Source organism: Pseudorca crassidens, chromosome 10 (genome assembly GCF_039906515.1).
Source record: "Pseudorca crassidens isolate mPseCra1 chromosome 10, mPseCra1.hap1, whole genome shotgun sequence".
Lineage (NCBI taxonomy): Eukaryota > Metazoa > Chordata > Mammalia > Artiodactyla > Delphinidae > Pseudorca > Pseudorca crassidens.
This window is the reverse complement of record NC_090305.1, coordinates 79113156-79130532: the sequence shown is the minus strand read 5'-3', so window position 1 is coordinate 79130532 and position 17377 is coordinate 79113156. Positions and strand designations below refer to the sequence as shown.

The following is a 17377-nucleotide window of genomic DNA, read 5'->3' as shown; positions in this document are numbered from 1 at the left end:
TACCCCTGTTTGACTTAATTCCTAAGCTGGCAAGATAACCAGCAGCCCCACACAGCTACCATTACAGCTTGTGATCACGGAAAAGGGGGGACCGTCCTTCGTGGTCTCTCTGACAAACTGTCTGAAGGAATTGGCTCAGCTTGGGCCATGAGCACATCTCTGAAGAAATCACGTGGCCAAATAGCTTGGAGTACTTTGATCAAGCCTGTTTTCTCTGAACACCTTCTTCACCTGCCTCTTTGGGCAGGAACAGATGTGGTTAACCCCATCAGAGCCACCTGAATTGAGAAAGATTACTCTGTTACAAGGTCAGGGTTGGTTACCCAAAGGAGGCAATCCTGGGAAGACAAGCATACATCTACCAAGTTACTTAACAGGCTATTCTAGAAAGGCCATGGTTCAAACATTTGAAGTCCCAAATGCAGAAATGATATGGCTGGGCAAAAACAGATGCAGTGATCAGATGGAACACCTTTTTATAATATGCAAGCCATTTTCTACTCAAAGTTTCCCAAAGGTACTTCATACATTATCAGGACTCAAGCCATATTTTATTGTAATATTGAGAAGCTGCCTACAATGTGCTTAGGTTAATATTTTTAAAAAGTCATTTTTCCTCACGAGCACAGTATATTGGTTTATGGTCATAGTGCTCACTTGCTTATATGTCTGAGTTATACTTCATTGTTTGAAGCAAGGTCATACATCCTGTTCCATTTCTAAATCTATTCTGATTTGAAAGATTCCCTTTTGTGAGACTCTTCTTTATGATATTTAAAAACTACATGGAGAGATGGAGCCTGAGCTAGATTAAAGTTGTACAAATCTGATTAACATCATCTGCTCTGTTTCAAAGGTCAGGTGCACTCAACGAATTTGCTTTGAAATTATTTTGTTTATTTTGTGGGCATATACATCATGAGCTTTCTAAAGGTCAAAAGTAGAGTTTGTTCTTGGATTCTAATGCAATCTGATTTCCATTTACAGTGTGCTTTGGTGACCCTAAATGCAGAAGCAGGCCCAGTTAAGTCATACTTCCAGTTTGTGTTTGGTTTAATTTGCTCAAGAAGAAAATCCCTCCTAGATTAAGGCAGTGCTGAAATATCATTTTTTCTAAATTACTTTTATTTTCAACTAGGTTCATAAGAGAATGCTACTCATAAATGACACCTGAACTCTGAATGTCGGTTTCATGGACATTCTGTCTTCAAAGATGTAGAAGCATCTTAGTCAGCTAGTGTCTCATCTGGAAACTAGAGCAAAGGTCAGAAAAATTAGGACTCCTGGGTTTTATTAAAATTTACATGGTAGGGGTCCTGAAGCTTTATTAATTAGTGTATTCAAAGTCACTGTGTGCTTCATAAAGAAGAGGCTCCAATAAATTATACAATCTTATTTACTATTCAAAAAAATCAAGGCTCTAGTTATATACACCAAGTATTTTTTCATTAATTATTTTAAATGATTTTTTCCCCTTACCATATGTACTTTGCAAAGATAAAAAGAAAATCTCTCAAAGTATTTTGTATTCATGTTCATTAACATTCCAGTGGAATAATAAACCTCAAAACGATTCATGTATGAATCAGTGAGGCATGGCTAATTACAGTTTTCAGCCACACAGCCAATAACATTCACCATGAAACACGGCGTCTGTTAAATGCATCTCTCTGAATTTTTGTTGGGGGAGAGTGCTAGGAAATAGGTAGGTTGCAAACTGCAATTTAAAAATGTCTAAATATTTTAGGGGCTTGTATATTATAAATCTCTTTCAGGCAAGTATTTATCACAAGCATGACATCCTGTTATCAAAACAGACAAAACCCCCACAGATTTGCTTTAAAAACAAAACAGAAACAACCACAAGTCCTGAGAATGGACCATGTTCTACATGAAAACAGAAGAAACTTCTTGAAACATGAGGAAATACTATTTACCATAAATTTTAAAAATACATTTAGTACTGAATTTTAGAATTTTCCTACTCCTTACAAAATCATCTTGATACTATGACTCTCTCCAGTCCACAAATATATTTAAAAGGTGAAAATCCAAAAAGCACACAGCGGACACAATAGAAGTTGAATGTCATGACTGTAACACTCAAATTTAGAAGCAATTTTGTAATGCATATTCAAAATCTTTTCTATTACATTTGTGTTTAAAATATTTTCCCTTAATGTCATCCATATTGTTGACTACCCAAAGACTACATGAATAAAAACATTAGCATCCACATTTTATTTTTTAATTTAAATTAGTGTTACTTCAACTACATAACTAATATATGGTAAAAAAAAAAGTTCAGAAGTCAAGAACAGTATAAAGTATTTAGAATAGAAGGTACTTATGCCACCAATCCCATCGCATTGCTCCAATAATCTCATTGTTCATAATCATTTGGGATGCTCCCAGAAGTTTTCTACACAAGTGCAAGTACAAATCCACAATCTCTTATCTGCAATTCTGAAATCCAAAAAGGTCTGAAAACCAAAAGGCTGACCTGATATGGGGGTATTTATACTGTTTGTTTATCCAGTATGTGTTTTGTTGCAGAAATATTAACGTTTGATGACAGGGTGCTATCCCAAGACTGTTGCAGGAATGTTAGACACTAAATGGTATAAGCATATATTACCTTTCTAAAAACCAAAAAATTGTTAATTTCCAAAACTGACTTGTCCCCAAAATTCTGGATGAGTGATTACAGACCTTGATAAGTATGTGTGTAACACACAATCCTTTCGTTTACACAAATAGATCATACCATATATACTGTCTGGCAAATACATTTATGGAATAGTTTAACACTTTCCCTTAAGACCTTACCATGGCCTACATGGTCTGGCTTCTTGTGACCTTTAGCCTCATCTCTCATGACTTTTCCTCTCATTCATTTTTCTCCAGCCAAATGGGCCTCCCTGTTCTTCTTCCATAATGCCAAGCTTATTCCTATTTAAGGCCTTTGCACTTACTTTTGCTTGTCTGGAATATTCTTCTGTAGAATTCCCCATGGTTGGCCTCCTCACTTCATTGAATTCTTTGTTCAAGTGATTCCTCTTCAAAGAGGCCTTCTTGACCACCCTACCCAAGAGAAGACCATCCATCATTTTTTTAGTCCCTCACTCTGCTTATTTTCATAGCATTTTTAAAAATCAATACCTATGATATATCATGCATTTGTGTATTAGTGTATGGTCTATCTTTTCTACTAGAAGTTCCATGAGGGTAGGAATTTTTTTGACTTATTTACTGCTGTACCCCTAGCACCTTGAACAATGCCTGACATTTAGTGGGTGCTCAGTATTTGTGGAACGCATTTTTTTCTTTTGCCTTCAAGTTAAGCAATTCATTTGATAGTTAACAAGGCTCTCGGTTGCTCTTATGGAAAATTAAGAAGGATGCCTACCAAACGCTCATGGGCTGACCCTTGGGACACTTCCAGCGTCTTTCACCACTGCCCTACCTCCACTCTAGGTCAGGGACTGGTGAATCTACTCTGCCTGAGCTCTGGCACTTGCCATGTGCTTCCTGTGCCTCTGCCTAGAACCTCCTTCCTCCTCTACCGTAGGTGGAAAAACTGACTCATTCTGGTATTGATTTTATGCATTACGTTGATTTGCTCACCTGTTTACGTGTTTATGGCCTCCATTACAGTACACTACCAGGGATTGTCTGATTCATTGGTGATTCCTATCCCCTAGCACAGTGACTGGCCCAGAGTAACCCTCCATCCATGAAAAACTAAGTTGAATTGAAGTTGCATCCCATTCTGAAGTAAATTCTCTACTAAGGAAATATACTTTTTAATTTTTAGGGAACTTTAGCTTTTAGTCGGTTTTATCCTCTAGAATGAAGAAATGCCTTTAAAACTGCAGTGAAACCAGGGCAATGTGTTTAGAGTCATAATTTCTTGAAGGAGAGTGATACAAAATCATAGCTTAACTCTGAGCCACCCTAGTGAAATCACAGCTTGGACACTGAGCTTAGTTTTATGTACCTTATGTTCCAGGAAACTGGAAGATGATTGCAAAAGATGGCAGTAAGAAGGATTAAGTGTGATTATTTATGAGGCATAGTTAAAAGGAGACAGCATGCATATGTTCACTAACTATAGGGAATAGACTGGTCTCTAAATATCTGATGAACAAATCCACCCAAGGAATATATTTAACACAGAACAACAAAAGGATAAATGAGAGAATTTAAAAAAAGATAGGGGAAAAATTTAGAGAATTTTCAGCGTATCATGAGGTAGCTCTTACTAACCATCAGGATTGTCCAATAGCAGCCAAAAAGCTGAGTGATTATGGGATGAGAAATTGTGAAGGAGGTGGGAACATTTGGTACAGATGAGTTTCCCAACCTTTTTATACTTTGTATTACGACGCATCATTTTTTCTTTATTCTAGTACGATATTTTCATATTGGATGTGATTTTTTCCCAATTAAATAAATACCGCCAAGACTCTTGTCCAAAAGTCTGGACTATAACCTGTAATATATGGCTGAGATGACTTATGTAGAGGGTTCAACTCTTTGACCTCTAGGCCTTTCCAGTTTTGAAATTCTGTTTCCATGGTAAAGATTTCTTTGTAGGTCCTGTGAGCTGTTGGGAGTGTTTGGCTAAAGCAGAAAAGTATGTGACGACCAGGTTTTTACACATCAGGGTGGTCCTAAGCTTTGCGATAATGAGAGGTTATTGTGGGGTTACTTTTGTCTCTTTACTTTATGGCTTAGCTGAATGCAGTGAGTGGTACAAATATCAGGTCCTTGTAGTACTTACCCTGTTTGCTTTTGTGGCCATAACATAGTCATTCTTTTACCACATATTTATTGAGTGCCTACTATCGAATAAGACAAAAACAAAGTTCTTGCCTTCAGAGGCTTACATTCTACTTGGAGGTGAAAGATGATAAACAGAAAGACATAAATAGGGACTATAATTTCAAGTAAAGCTACTTGCTATGAAGAAGTGCTATTATGGCACAACCCACAGAAGTCTTTCACAAAACTGTCTTCTACAATTCTCCAAAGGAGATATATGAAAGGCCAACAGGTACATGAATAGATGCTCAACATCATTAGTCATTAGGGAAATGGAAATCACAACCACAATGAGGTATCACCTCCCATCTGTTAGAATGACCATTAACAAAAAGAGAAGAGATAAAAAATGCTGGCAAGGATGTGATGAGAGAACCCTTGTGCACTGTTGGTGGGACTGTAAACTGGTACAGCCATATGGAAAACAGTAAGGAGGATCCTCAAAAAATTAAAAATTGAACTACCATATGATCCAGCAATTTCACTTCTGGGAATATATCCAAAGGAAATGAAAACACTAACTCAAAAAGATATATGCACTCCCATGTTCATAGGAGCATTATTTACAATAGGCAAGACATGGAAACAACCTAAGCATTCATCAACGGAGGAATGGATAAAGAAGTTGTCGAATATATGCAATATTATATGGAATGTCATAATAATGGAATATTATTCAGCCATAAAAAACAAGGAAATCCTGCTGCTTGTGACAACATGGATGGACCTTGAGGGCAGTAGGCTAAGTAAAATAAGTCAGGGAGAGAAAGACAAAACTGTATGATCTCACTTATATGTGGAATCTAAAACAAAAAACAAAAAACAAAAAACCCCACACCAAATTCATAGAAAAAGATCAGATTTGTGGTTACCAGAGGCAGGGGGTTGGGGGAGAGGGAACTGAGGAAGGTGGTCAAAAGGTACAAACTTCCAGTTACACGATAAATTAGTACTAGATGTGTAATGTAGAACATGACTACAGCTAACACTGCTGTACGATATACAGCAAAGTTAAGAAAGTAAATCTTAAAGAGTTCTCATCACAAGGATAATTTTTTTCCTTTCTTTTATTTTTAGTTTATCTGTATGAGAAGATGAATGTTAGCTGAATGTATTGTGGTAATCATTTCACAATATATGTAAGTCAAACCATTATGCTGTAAACCTTAAATTTATACAGTGATGTATGTCAATTATATCTCAACAAAATTGGGAAAAAAACCTGTCTTTTAGGTCTAAAGACACAGTTTATGCATTTAATGCTAACTTCTCAAAAATCTTTACTTATGTTTCTTCAATATCACGAAATGAACACATTGCCTCCAGCAATATTTCTTTAATTTCCCTTTTCCCCTTTTCTTGATCTCATTCCTCCCCTCTCTACTAAACCCCAGTTCCTCTGAAGCTTCTCCGTAAGTCCCCAAAGATTTCCCAGTGTAAAAGAGGTTTTTGTTGTTGCCGTTTTTGTTCAGTTTTTGTTTTAGTGAGGATTTAGAAAGTGCTGTCTATTTTAACTGTTCACGTGATGAGGTATACAAGGTGGTAGGCTGCTTGGTTTTTTTGTTCATTTGGTTAGTTCTTTTTGTACGTATTTATTTAATTTTGAATTATTCTTATTCTGCTAGTCTCAGTGATAAAAGCTTGTGGTGAACCAAAGCCACCTGTAGCAGATACTACTGGTGTCCCACCAGTACATGGCTGCACCTGTATCTCTGGCTTCCTCAGGTCACTGAGCAACTCTGCCTTTCATACAGTATGATGAAGAGCCAGGGACTTAACAGCCCCTGAAAACAGCCCCCAATCATTGACTGATGGGAGATGGTGTTTAAACAATAGGGTTCTTTTGTCACTTTGGTGGGATAGCTCAATCTAAGGCATGGGTTCCACATTGTTTCCTAGAGTTCCCCAGGAAGATTAAGCTCTGATCACCCCGAGCAGTAATATGCTTGATAGTGCACCTTCTTTGTCTGTCTTCCCTTCCGCATTTCATTTTCCTATTCTCCCACTGCAGTTTCCTGCAATTACCTCCTAAATAAACTACTTGCACTTGAATACTTGTCTCAGGATATACTTGTGGGAGAACACAAACTAAGATGCCATCTCCAGGTGATTACTAATGAAGCTGCAGATCAGATAGTTATCTCCCCACTGATTATCTCGGCACTTGCATGTCCTGGGTCCAATCTCCCAATTCATCACACCACCACCACCACCACCCGCCACCGCTTTCCCCCCTTGGTGTCCATACGTTTGTTCTCTACATCTGCGTCTCAATTTCTACCCTGCAAACCGGTTCAAGTGCCGCATCTTAAAGCTCTCTGTGAATGTATATACTGCCGAAGATCATGCCAATCAGACAGCGTCATTCACAGCTGAATATGCATATGTTCATAGTAGGTTGCCAGACAACGGTTTAATAATCATTAGATACCACTGTTTAGATCCTAAGTATGTTCATGATATTTACCTTCTGATTGCTAAGTAGGAGATGTAATGATTATAGGCTGATACTTTCTCAGGAGAAGAGTCTAGTTGTTGAGCTTTCCAGTTTCATATGGTTCAGTAATTTCTTCCACATTTAGTGTGGCTGCTGACATTTGTGTTGAAATCTCTCATGCCAATCAGCCTGAGAAAAGCTGGGACTGCTTTTTTCTCATAAAAGCTAGAAAGAACTGCTGTATTATAGGAAACCACCCCAAATTAACAGAAGATTAGGGTAGGAAGCCTGGACAGGGGTTTTAATCCCTGTGCATGAAATCAGTCTGTACACATATTGATCATATTTCTGCTGTTTTAACTGCAATTGTTTTCAATTTCACCTATTCACAATTCTCTATTATTTTATGCGGCCACGGTGTCTGTGTGATGATCTGGAAACTGACCATAATCCACTGTGACATTCTCTGAGTCAAGCTTCCTAAGACATCAGTGTTTCACACCAGGACATTTTGTAGGACACCTCGCTACTATCTGTGGGGTTCAAACATCAGAAAGGATGTGAGATCTAAGACTTGGTGTAATCACCTGCATGTAATGAAGCAGGCCAAAGAAAAAAGTGAGAGAAAAAAAAAAGAAGGGGCTTCCCTGGTGGCGCAGTGGTTGAGAGTCCGCCTGCCGATGCAGGGGACACGTGTTTGTGCCCCGGTCCGGGAAGATCCCACATGCCGCGTAGCCGCTTGTTCCGTGAGCCATGGCTGCAGAGCCTGCGCGTCCGGAGCCTGTGCTCCGCAATGGGAGAGGCCACAACAGTGAGAGGACCGCGTACCACAAAAAAAAAAAAAAAAAAAGAAAATGGTGTCAGGGAAAGTAGGGACCTATCTAAGTGTTTGTCCAAGTGTAATTGCTCTTTGTTTCTCCCTTTTAAATGTAAAAGATGACTGGCAAATGTCTCTTTTTCCTTGGCACTAGGATTGGGAGGAAAGAAAAGGGAAGGAGGCAATCTTGAAGAAGAGAGGTAGCTATAAGAAGCAGCATGGTGTAGTAACAAGAGTCTGAAGACCAGGATTCTAGTCCCTGTTTATGAGCTGTATGCCTTTGTGAAATTATTTAGCTGTTCTGCAATTTTCAGTTGCATTTATTGCAAAATTATGTTTGCTTCTCATCCTCCCCTAGACCAAGAGCATCTTGAGGTTAGGAACTGAGAATGATTCAATTTCTCCAGCACCTATATGGCACTGGGCAGAATATACTGAATGATTTTCAATTTAAAAAGGGAGCAAGCACAAGGGCCCCACGGTGGTCAGACATGAACTGAATTGATCTGCACCAAAGAAAGGGAGAATAGAGAATAATTCATTTAATTACTTGAAATACATTTACTGAGTGTCTATTATATACATATATATATATACACTATATGTAATACATATAGTATGGGTGTATATATATACTATATAAAATATTATAATAGAAATTTTATAGTATATAAATATATGGATTATATATAAGTTTAAATTAAAATTTATAATATAAAATAGTATACTATATATATTATAGATACTATTTATACTTTTAGGTGCTAGAAACACTGCAGTAACCAGAAAAAAAACCCCATATCTATAACAGATCTTTCATTCTAAGGGGCAAGATGATAAAAAAGATAAATTATATACAATGCTTGGTTAAGGACAAGAGCTAAGGAGAAAAATAACACAAAAAAAGAAGAAAGGAATGGACAGGGGAGTCTGTGGTTCAATTTTGGTTAGGATGTCCGGGAAGGCGGAGTGCAGTCATACACCGGTTCAATTAAGGCCTGCGAGCCCGCGTGCTGAGAGAAACAAAAGAAAGGAAGGCTTTAGGAATCAAAAAAGATCCAGAGTGAGGAAACGAAGCGAAAGGAAATTCAGACAGTGAGGAGCAGTGAGGGGTGGGTAAGTTGAGCGCGTGTGGGAGGAAAGAAGGAAGCAAAAATGCAGCACAGCCTAAACAATCATGTTACTTTCTACATTTGGTAAAAAACAAAGATTGTGTGGATTATGACGAAATCCCTTTCTGAGGGAATTCTCACCTCAGCTTCTTTCCAGAGAGCGACAGTGTTTCCCGTCCCCTAAACAGGGATTTTTGTCATTATGGCTTTTGATTGGCCCGGTATAAGCACGTGCTCTGCGCCTATTGGCCCGAGTGTCTGTCCCCAGACGAGTAGCCATGTTGGGGCCCTTCCCCGCCGCGGGGCCGTCTGGGAGTTGTAGTCCTTGCTCCGCTCCGTCCACTGGAGAGGCTTTTTGCCCTCTGCTCCTGGGTCCCTCAGGCAGCCACTCTCGTGGGCACACGCCCGGGAACTGCTTCTGCCCCGCACTCCCTCCCTCTGCCTTTCACTTCCCAGCTGCCAAGATCTTGGAAGGTAGGGGCGGGGGCAAGCCCAAGTCGAACAGTGTTTCTGTGGCGCAGATCCGGGGTTTCGCGCGCGTCTCATCATTACTCCGGTGGTCCAGTGGAGCGGGGACTGACTGGGTCCACGCAGCTCGTTGGGAGGTAGTGAGGGGTCTGTCGGGAGGACCCTCCCACCTCACCTCACCTTCTCACGGCCACTTCCTGAGCACCGGCCCTAACCCTAACCCGCCCCTCCTCCGCCGCATTTTGTAAGTGGGTAAACTGAGGCATGGGGGCATGCCAGCGGTTCCAGGGGACGCCCCAGCTCCTGGCTCTGGTGGTGTAGTTGGCATGGGCCGCTTTTGGATTTTTTTCAGTTTTACTGTCAAGTAGCAGGACTCTGTGCCCCAACAGATGTGTGTTAAACATCCAGCTCTGGGTTCCCCAGGGGGAGGGAGGAGGGTTTGAACAAGTGTCCAGGAGGAGGAGCTAGGCAGGACACGGGGAAGGCAATATTTTGGGAGAGAATTTTACATTTAGTAGTTAAAAGACACAAAAAAATAATTCATTATGGTGGGAGAAATCAGTACTCTGTTGGACTTCCTTACATCTATTTTATGGCTTAATGTAGGTTTTTTTTCTTTTTTTTTTTTTGCTGTACGCGGGCCTCTCACTGCCGCGGCCTCTCCCTTTGCGGAGCACAGGCTCCGGACGCGCAGGCTCAGCGGCCATGGCTCACGAGCCCAGCCGCTCCGCGGCATGCGGGATCCTCCCGGACCGGGGCACGAACCCGCGTCTCCTGCATCGGCAGGCGGACTCCCAACCACTGCGCCACCAGGGAAGCCCTAATGTAGTTTTTATATGAAAACATGCGGGGATTTTTAAGGTGTGTTCATGTGGGGGAAAAAGGCCGGTTAGTGGAACTGGAGCTGGATTTGCAGCTTCCTCTCTATGATCAAATTCTGCCTCTGCTGTATGACCAGCCACTCAGTGCTTACCGGGGAAAAAAGAACTTAACGCTCCCTGCCTAAGTGGCCCAAGGATCTGCCAGGAGCTGAAACCTAGATGAAGTCTTGCTTGTGAAAGTTTGCCACATTCAAACTTTTATTATTGTGCGTCTCTCAGAACTGTGCTTGGGATTGGCATAGAATACAGCCTGTGGTCATGTTAGAAAGGCTCAGATCCTTGCTGGGTCCGGGACTACCGAAAGCGGCCCCGACTCGCACCTGTTAAGGTCCTGTACCTGAACTCTCTATTTTCTGGCTCCATCTTACCGCCAGCGGCCCAGGGCAGCGGAGGCTTCTGGGAGTTGTAGTCCCGCCTCTAGTTTCCCGGAGGGTTGGTACTCCATCTCCCAGCGTGTCATTTGGCTTGGCGAGGTGTCTCCTGGGAGTTGAAGTCTCACTTCCAGCAGTTCTCTGGAGCAGCCCCTTGACTCGGAACTACAACTTCCATGTGGCCCTGCGTTCTTGGCTGCTTGCCCTGCGTCCACTAGCTGCGAGCTGGGTGTAGTGAAATATGTTTAGCAAAAATGTCTTTTTGTTGTTTTTGATTGTATACGCTCTTCCAAGTACTACGTGGGGGTTTATTGTATACGCTTTTCTAAGTATCTTAGGAATTATGCATGCTTTCAAACAGTGCTAACACTCAACAGTTTACAGAGCATGTTCATACTATCTCTCGTAATAATACTGTATCTCCCATTTGTAGATAAGAAAAAAACTTGAGAAGACGATTTGTACACGGTCACACACCTAGTAATAAAATGTAATATATCTTTTATAAATAAGTAGATATTACATTTAGTTATAGTTTAATCCTCTCAAGCGCTATATGAGAGAAATAGCCATTTTCATATGCATTTTCCATATTAGAAAACTAAGGCTAGGAAATAGGGAAGTTGAGCAACGTGTCGAAGTTAACTAAGCTAGTGAATAGAACTACCGAGATTGTAACCCAGTCTGCTTGACAGACTCTGCTTAGAAAAAGACTCTATCTTATGGAGGTGGAGGGAGCCCGAGCTTTCTGAGTACGGAATTTGGAATCTTTCCACTATACCATGTTGCCTCTGTAGTTAAACACTAAACGGTAGTGCTGCAAAAACCTTTGAGATCATTTAAATCTAAGGCAAAGATCTTGGAACAGTTCCTGGCATATAGTAGAGGTTCCACAAATGTTAGCTATATAGAGTTTTATAATACTTTTATTTTAGAGATGAGGAAACTGGTGCAGGTGGTGAAGCAGTTTGCCCAAGGTCACACAGCTGGTCTGTGTCAGGGATGAGACTAGACCCGAACGTCTTGTTTCCAAGTCCAGGGTTATTTTCATTCTACCAGCAGACAGCTAGCAGGGACACCATATGTGAAGCTGTTTAGATAATAGTTTCTCTCCTAATTTGTTCTTCCTAGGCCACAGACCAGGACCAATTGTTGTAAAGTCTCTTTTCTTATTATTGGTAACGTAATATTTCATGCATTCAACAAATGTTTTCTGAACATATAGCTCATCTCTCTTTAGGTACAGGGCCTCATGGATGAAAAGTAGCTAATGGGTTAGGGCTAGAAGGACCTTATAAATCATCTAATCTAACTTTTTAATTTAAAAAATTAGGGAATTGAGGTACAACATTCACAGCCTTCATCTCATGCCCTTGTGTCAGAAGCATTCTGTTTCTGCAAGGAGGCAGGGTTCTGGAGGCCTCATAGTCCTGTATGTGACCTTTTAGGCTCATGCTTTATTTTACTTAGTATCCTTGTCCTTGCCTTATTCCTGTACATGTTTGGTGGAATGCTTTAGGAAATGTTTCTGTGTACATGCAGCTCTCTTTCTTTTAATGTACATGCAGCTTCAATATGTTCCATTTGTATTTTGGGAATTAGTCTTGTCTTGGCTCCCAATACTCTTTTCTCTTTTGTCCTGTAAGACACGAGAACAAAATCTGACATTGTGTTTGCATTCACATATGTTAAAATCTAATCCTCTAATATAGGGTAACATAAATGAACACATGAGTTGATGGAATTATATAAAACTTTTGTTTTAGAAGACACATTGGCCCTTTCAATTATGTATTCACAGATAAAGCAGATTACTCTCACCTCTTGTGTGTGAAAGATGATTTCTACATAATTAGATAATAAAGTAGCAGTTTTATAAATTACTGGCTAAACGTTCCTGAGATAGTCATTATGGGAGATGTTCTCCTGGTCACCCTCTGTCCCACCAGCACTCTCCTAAATGACAGTCTGATCAGTCAGCTTCCAGCAAAGTGCGTGACCACTAGTAGACACAGAAAAAGTATTTGTGGAATTGCATTCATAAGCACCTTTGAGCTCTATTCCCACATTTTCCCCCTGAATCTCAGTTTTCTCTTTTAATGCAGAAAGGCAGCTTTGAAATACAAGCTGTTGCTACAGCTTTTGAGGTCATGCTCTGAGGGACTGTTGCTTTGGGAATGTCCAGGTCTGTGACTTCTAAGATGAGAAAGTGATCCAAATAGCAAAACATAGAGAAGCAATAGAGAGTGGTAGTCTGAAGGCCTATGACTGAAATCCCAGCCCTGCCTCTTAGGCATGTTACTAAGCCCTTGGTTTCCTCTTCTGTAAAGCAAGGATAATAAGCATTCTACCGCATAAAGTGATGATAAAGATTAAATAAGATAGTGTGTTTAAAGCTTTGAGCATGTCAGGTGCTCAATAGCTTGCATTTAATAGATGAATAGATCTTATTTTTGTCATTATTAATGTAAATGTGTATATGAAAATATATTTACTCAGGATTTAAACTGGAGGCAGATATCTGTTTTATAAAAGGGTCTTGTCATTTGTTTTCTTAGAGTAGCAAGCTTGGCCATCACATATAAACTATGAAGTTAACTGCAACTCTTGATAATCCATCTTGTCAGCTCAGTGAAAGTGTCTTGTGTAGGCAGAGAGATAGTGAAGCTTTTGGCTCTTCATTGACTGCTGAGAGGTCCCTGATCTCTGGTTTCATCTATATATTAAATCTTGGATTGAAAAACGGTCAGTAGGGCCTTCTGTCCACTTCTGGAAAGGACTGGGCCTATCCCAGGAGCCTCAGGGTTAAAGTGAAGCAGTTGTCATCCAGCTGGTGAGTAATCCCGGGGCAGTGGCTATGTGGACACGGCAGTGCTTCTTTCTAAAGCTGACAACTTCAGTAGCCATGAGGTTACTGATAGAGAGGTGAGTTACAGAAGAGGGGTGATGCTGGGGATAGGGAAGGAGAAATGAAATGAGGATCATAGCGAGAGCAAAGAGCAGATGAACGAAGGAAACAGTTGAGGCCCTCAGTCAAGTTGTCTTAAGCATGTATTTATTGAGCACATTTATCCTGCTCCTAGCTCTGTGCCAGGCACTGCACTGTTATGCAGTGGAGATACAGCCTTGAATGTGGCTGACATGGAGGTGGTCATGGTGGTGGGTTGTGGTATATTCTAAGCAGGGAAGAACTTGAAGGAAAGAAGCAAGGAAGGTAGAGTGTGTTGGGATTTGATGAGCAGAAAAGTCTTTGTGCTTGGGGTATACAAATCACTGAATGGGGGAGGTGGGAGAGATGAGGCTGCAGAGGCAGGCATGGGTGATATTATGCAGAGTCCAGTTATCTGTATTGCAAAAGAATTTTGGACTTTATTCCAAGGGTATTTGTGAAACCATTTAAAAGTCTTAAGTGGAGAAATAAAATTATTGGATTTGTTTTTTAAAGACTTTGGATGCAGTATGGATGATGAATTTGTGAGAGGTAATAATGTGGGAAAACCAGATAGTCTTGCGTTTCTTTAACTTTAACGTGCATGTGAATCTCCCGCTGATCTTAAAATGTGGAGTCTGATTCAGCAGATCTGGAATGGGCCAGCACCAGCAGGCTGTTGCTGCTGGTCTATGGACTATCCTTTGAGTAGCAAGTACTTAGGAGACTCTTCAGTGTTCTAGGTCAGAGATAATGGTGATTAAGAGAATGGGTTAGAGAGCAGAAGACCTGGATTCTAATCTTGGTTTTTCCACTTATTTGCTGTGTGACTCTGGGGAAAGTGAGGTAATCTCTTTGAGCCTCAATTTCCTTATTATCTGTGAAAGGTGGGTAATAATTTCTATTGCTTTAATCATGTTTTAAATTTTCAATGAGGTCACCCTTGGAAAGGGTTACTGTGCTTAATACAGTAATTGGCACTCAGTAAATGGTAGCTTTGATTTTACTCTTATGGTTATTAGTAAAAATCATAATATTATGCACCCTGCTCCACATTTCCTTGTTTATCACATTTTCTTGTTTAGCACATTTTGAATGCTAGGTGGAATAGATTACCTTTAATTCTACTGTTTTTGCTTCTGTCTCACAGGTGAAGTGCTGAACTTCGTAAAAATTTGAACATTATGGGCAAATAGATTTCTCTCAGCAATTGAGTCTCTCAATTTGATGGAAAAAAATCTGGGATCCTGAAAGTACCATCTTATATCTGATTGCAGGAACTTGAGGCACCTTGCCTAGCCTTGTAAATTTATTTAGCCCAATTATAGTGCCTCCTTCTTTACATAATTTTAACCTGTTTGGATTGTTCTCCAACCAGTGATTCTCAACCCTTTTTGCAAGTTAGAATCACCTGGGGCTGGTCCCATCCATACAAATTAAATCAGAGTGCCGGAGGGGAGGCAGGCGTTGATAATTTCTTTTTTAAGTTTCCTGGGTTATAATGAAGTGCATCTAGGATTGAGAACCATTGATTTTAAAAACCATAACATCACAAAATAAATCAAGTACAGTCTAAGGGCCTGGGTGGGGAATGAAATATCTGGAAAGTAGCTGAAGTCTTTGGGAGTGAAAGAGATAATAAGCCTAGTCACAAATCTCTCTTGGAATCTGATGAACTAACTGTAGGTTGTGCCCTGGGTTACCTTTGAGATTACTTACTAGGACACCCCCGTTCTAACCCTTTTTATCTCTAGCTGTGCTTACCCTAGTCAGGATTCTCCTTAATGTTGAGTTTCAGACTGCTTTTCTCTTTCTGGTATTTAGTTTGTTCCATTCCTCAGAGCTAAAAAAAAGTTATTAACCCATGAAAATCATGTTCAAAAGAAACTGAGTTACATGTTTTCATGAGTTGTGGCCATGTTATTGAAAAGGCTTAAACTATTGTTCAGATAAAATACAACCCATTTTTACTAGCAACATTTTTTTTTTTTTTTTTATGCGGTACGCGGGCCTCTCACTGCTGTGGCCTCTTCCGTTGCGGAGCATAGTCTGTGGACGCGCAGGCTCAGCGGCCATGGCTCACGGGCCCAGCTGCTCCGCGGCACGTGGGATCTTCCCGGACCGGGGCACGAACCCGCATCCCCTGCATCGGCAGGCGGACTCTCTACCACTGCACCACCAGGGAAGCCCCCTTACTAGCAACATTCTTACATTCTAATTCAGTAGTTTAAAAGGAACCACTTCCAGAGATGCTGCCAATTATAAAGATGGGTTTCTATCTGTCTTTTTTCTCTTTAAAATTACTTCCATCTACCATTTTAGGGTGGAACAGTTAAGCTAATTTGATTAAATGCCTTTAATTTTCTGGATTATCCATAATATATAGGACCCCTTTCCTTTAAAAATTTTTTCCTCCATAGAAAATGTGTTTTTTTCATGAAGAAAAAATATTTTTTCTTCATGAAAGTAATTTCTATTTTTTATTGAAATATAGTTGACATACACTATTATGATAGTTCCCGGTGTACTACATAATTACTTGATATTTTCATACATTATGAAATGATCACCAAGATAAGTCGAGTAACCATCTGTCCGCATACAAAGTTATTGCAATATTATTGACCATATTCCTTATGCTGTTTATTACATCCTTGTGACTTATTTCTTATATGGCTGGAGGTTTGTACCTTTTAATCCCCTTCACCTATTTTGCTGACCCCCTCACCCATCTGCCTTCTGGCAACCACATATTTGTTCTCTGTATCTATGAGTCTGTTTTTTTGTTTTGTTTTGTTTGCTTGCTTGTTTTGTTTTTTCTGTTCCACATATAAATGAGATAATGCGGGATTTATCTTTCTCTGCCTTATTTCACTTAGCATACCTTCTAGATGCACCCATATTGTTGAAAATGGCAAGATTTCATTTTTTTATGGCTGAGTAATATTCCTGTGTGTGTGTGTGTGTGTGTGTGTGTGTGTGTGTGTATCACATCTTCTTTATCCATTCATCTATCAGTGGACACGTAGGTTGCTTCCATATCTTGGCTACTGTAAATAGTGTTGCAATGAACACTGGAGTACATATATCTTTTCAGATTTGTGTTTTTCTTTTCTTTGGGTAGATTCCCAGAAGTGAAATTGCTGGATTGTAAGGCAGTTCTATTTTTTAATGTTTTGAGGAACCTCCATACTGTTTCCATACTGGCTGCACCAATTTACAATACCACTGACAGTGCATGAGGGTTCCCTTTTCTCCTCATCCTCTCCAACACTTGTTATTTGATGTCTTTTTGATGATAGCCATTCTGACAGGTGTGAGGTGGTATCTTATGTTGTTTTTATATGCATTTCCCTGATGATTAGTGATGTTGAGTGTCTTTTCATGTGTCTCTTGGCCATCTGTATGCCTTCTTTGGAAAAATGTCAATTCAGGTCCTCTGTCCATTTGTTAATGGTTTTTTTTTTTTTTTTGATGTTGAGTTGTATAAATTCTTTGTATATTTGGGACATTAACCCCATATCAGATATATTGT

General features: G+C 40.1%; 1 protein-coding gene across 35 annotated transcripts in view; it reads left to right on the top strand.

Annotated features, from left to right (window-relative positions):
- Positions 1 to 9506: 9506 nt before the first annotated feature.
- The window catches only part of FHIT (fragile histidine triad diadenosine triphosphatase), a 1451597-nt gene continuing 1443726 nt past the window's right edge, over positions 9507 to 17377 (top strand). For 27 of the 35 annotated variants that reach the window (XM_067755025.1, XM_067755001.1, XM_067754998.1 and 24 more), the window contains exon 1: positions 9508 to 9667. The gene's annotated coding sequence lies outside the window, so the exon portion shown is untranslated. The other 8 variants (XM_067755011.1, XM_067755012.1, XM_067755007.1 and 5 more) reach the window with 3 other exon arrangements.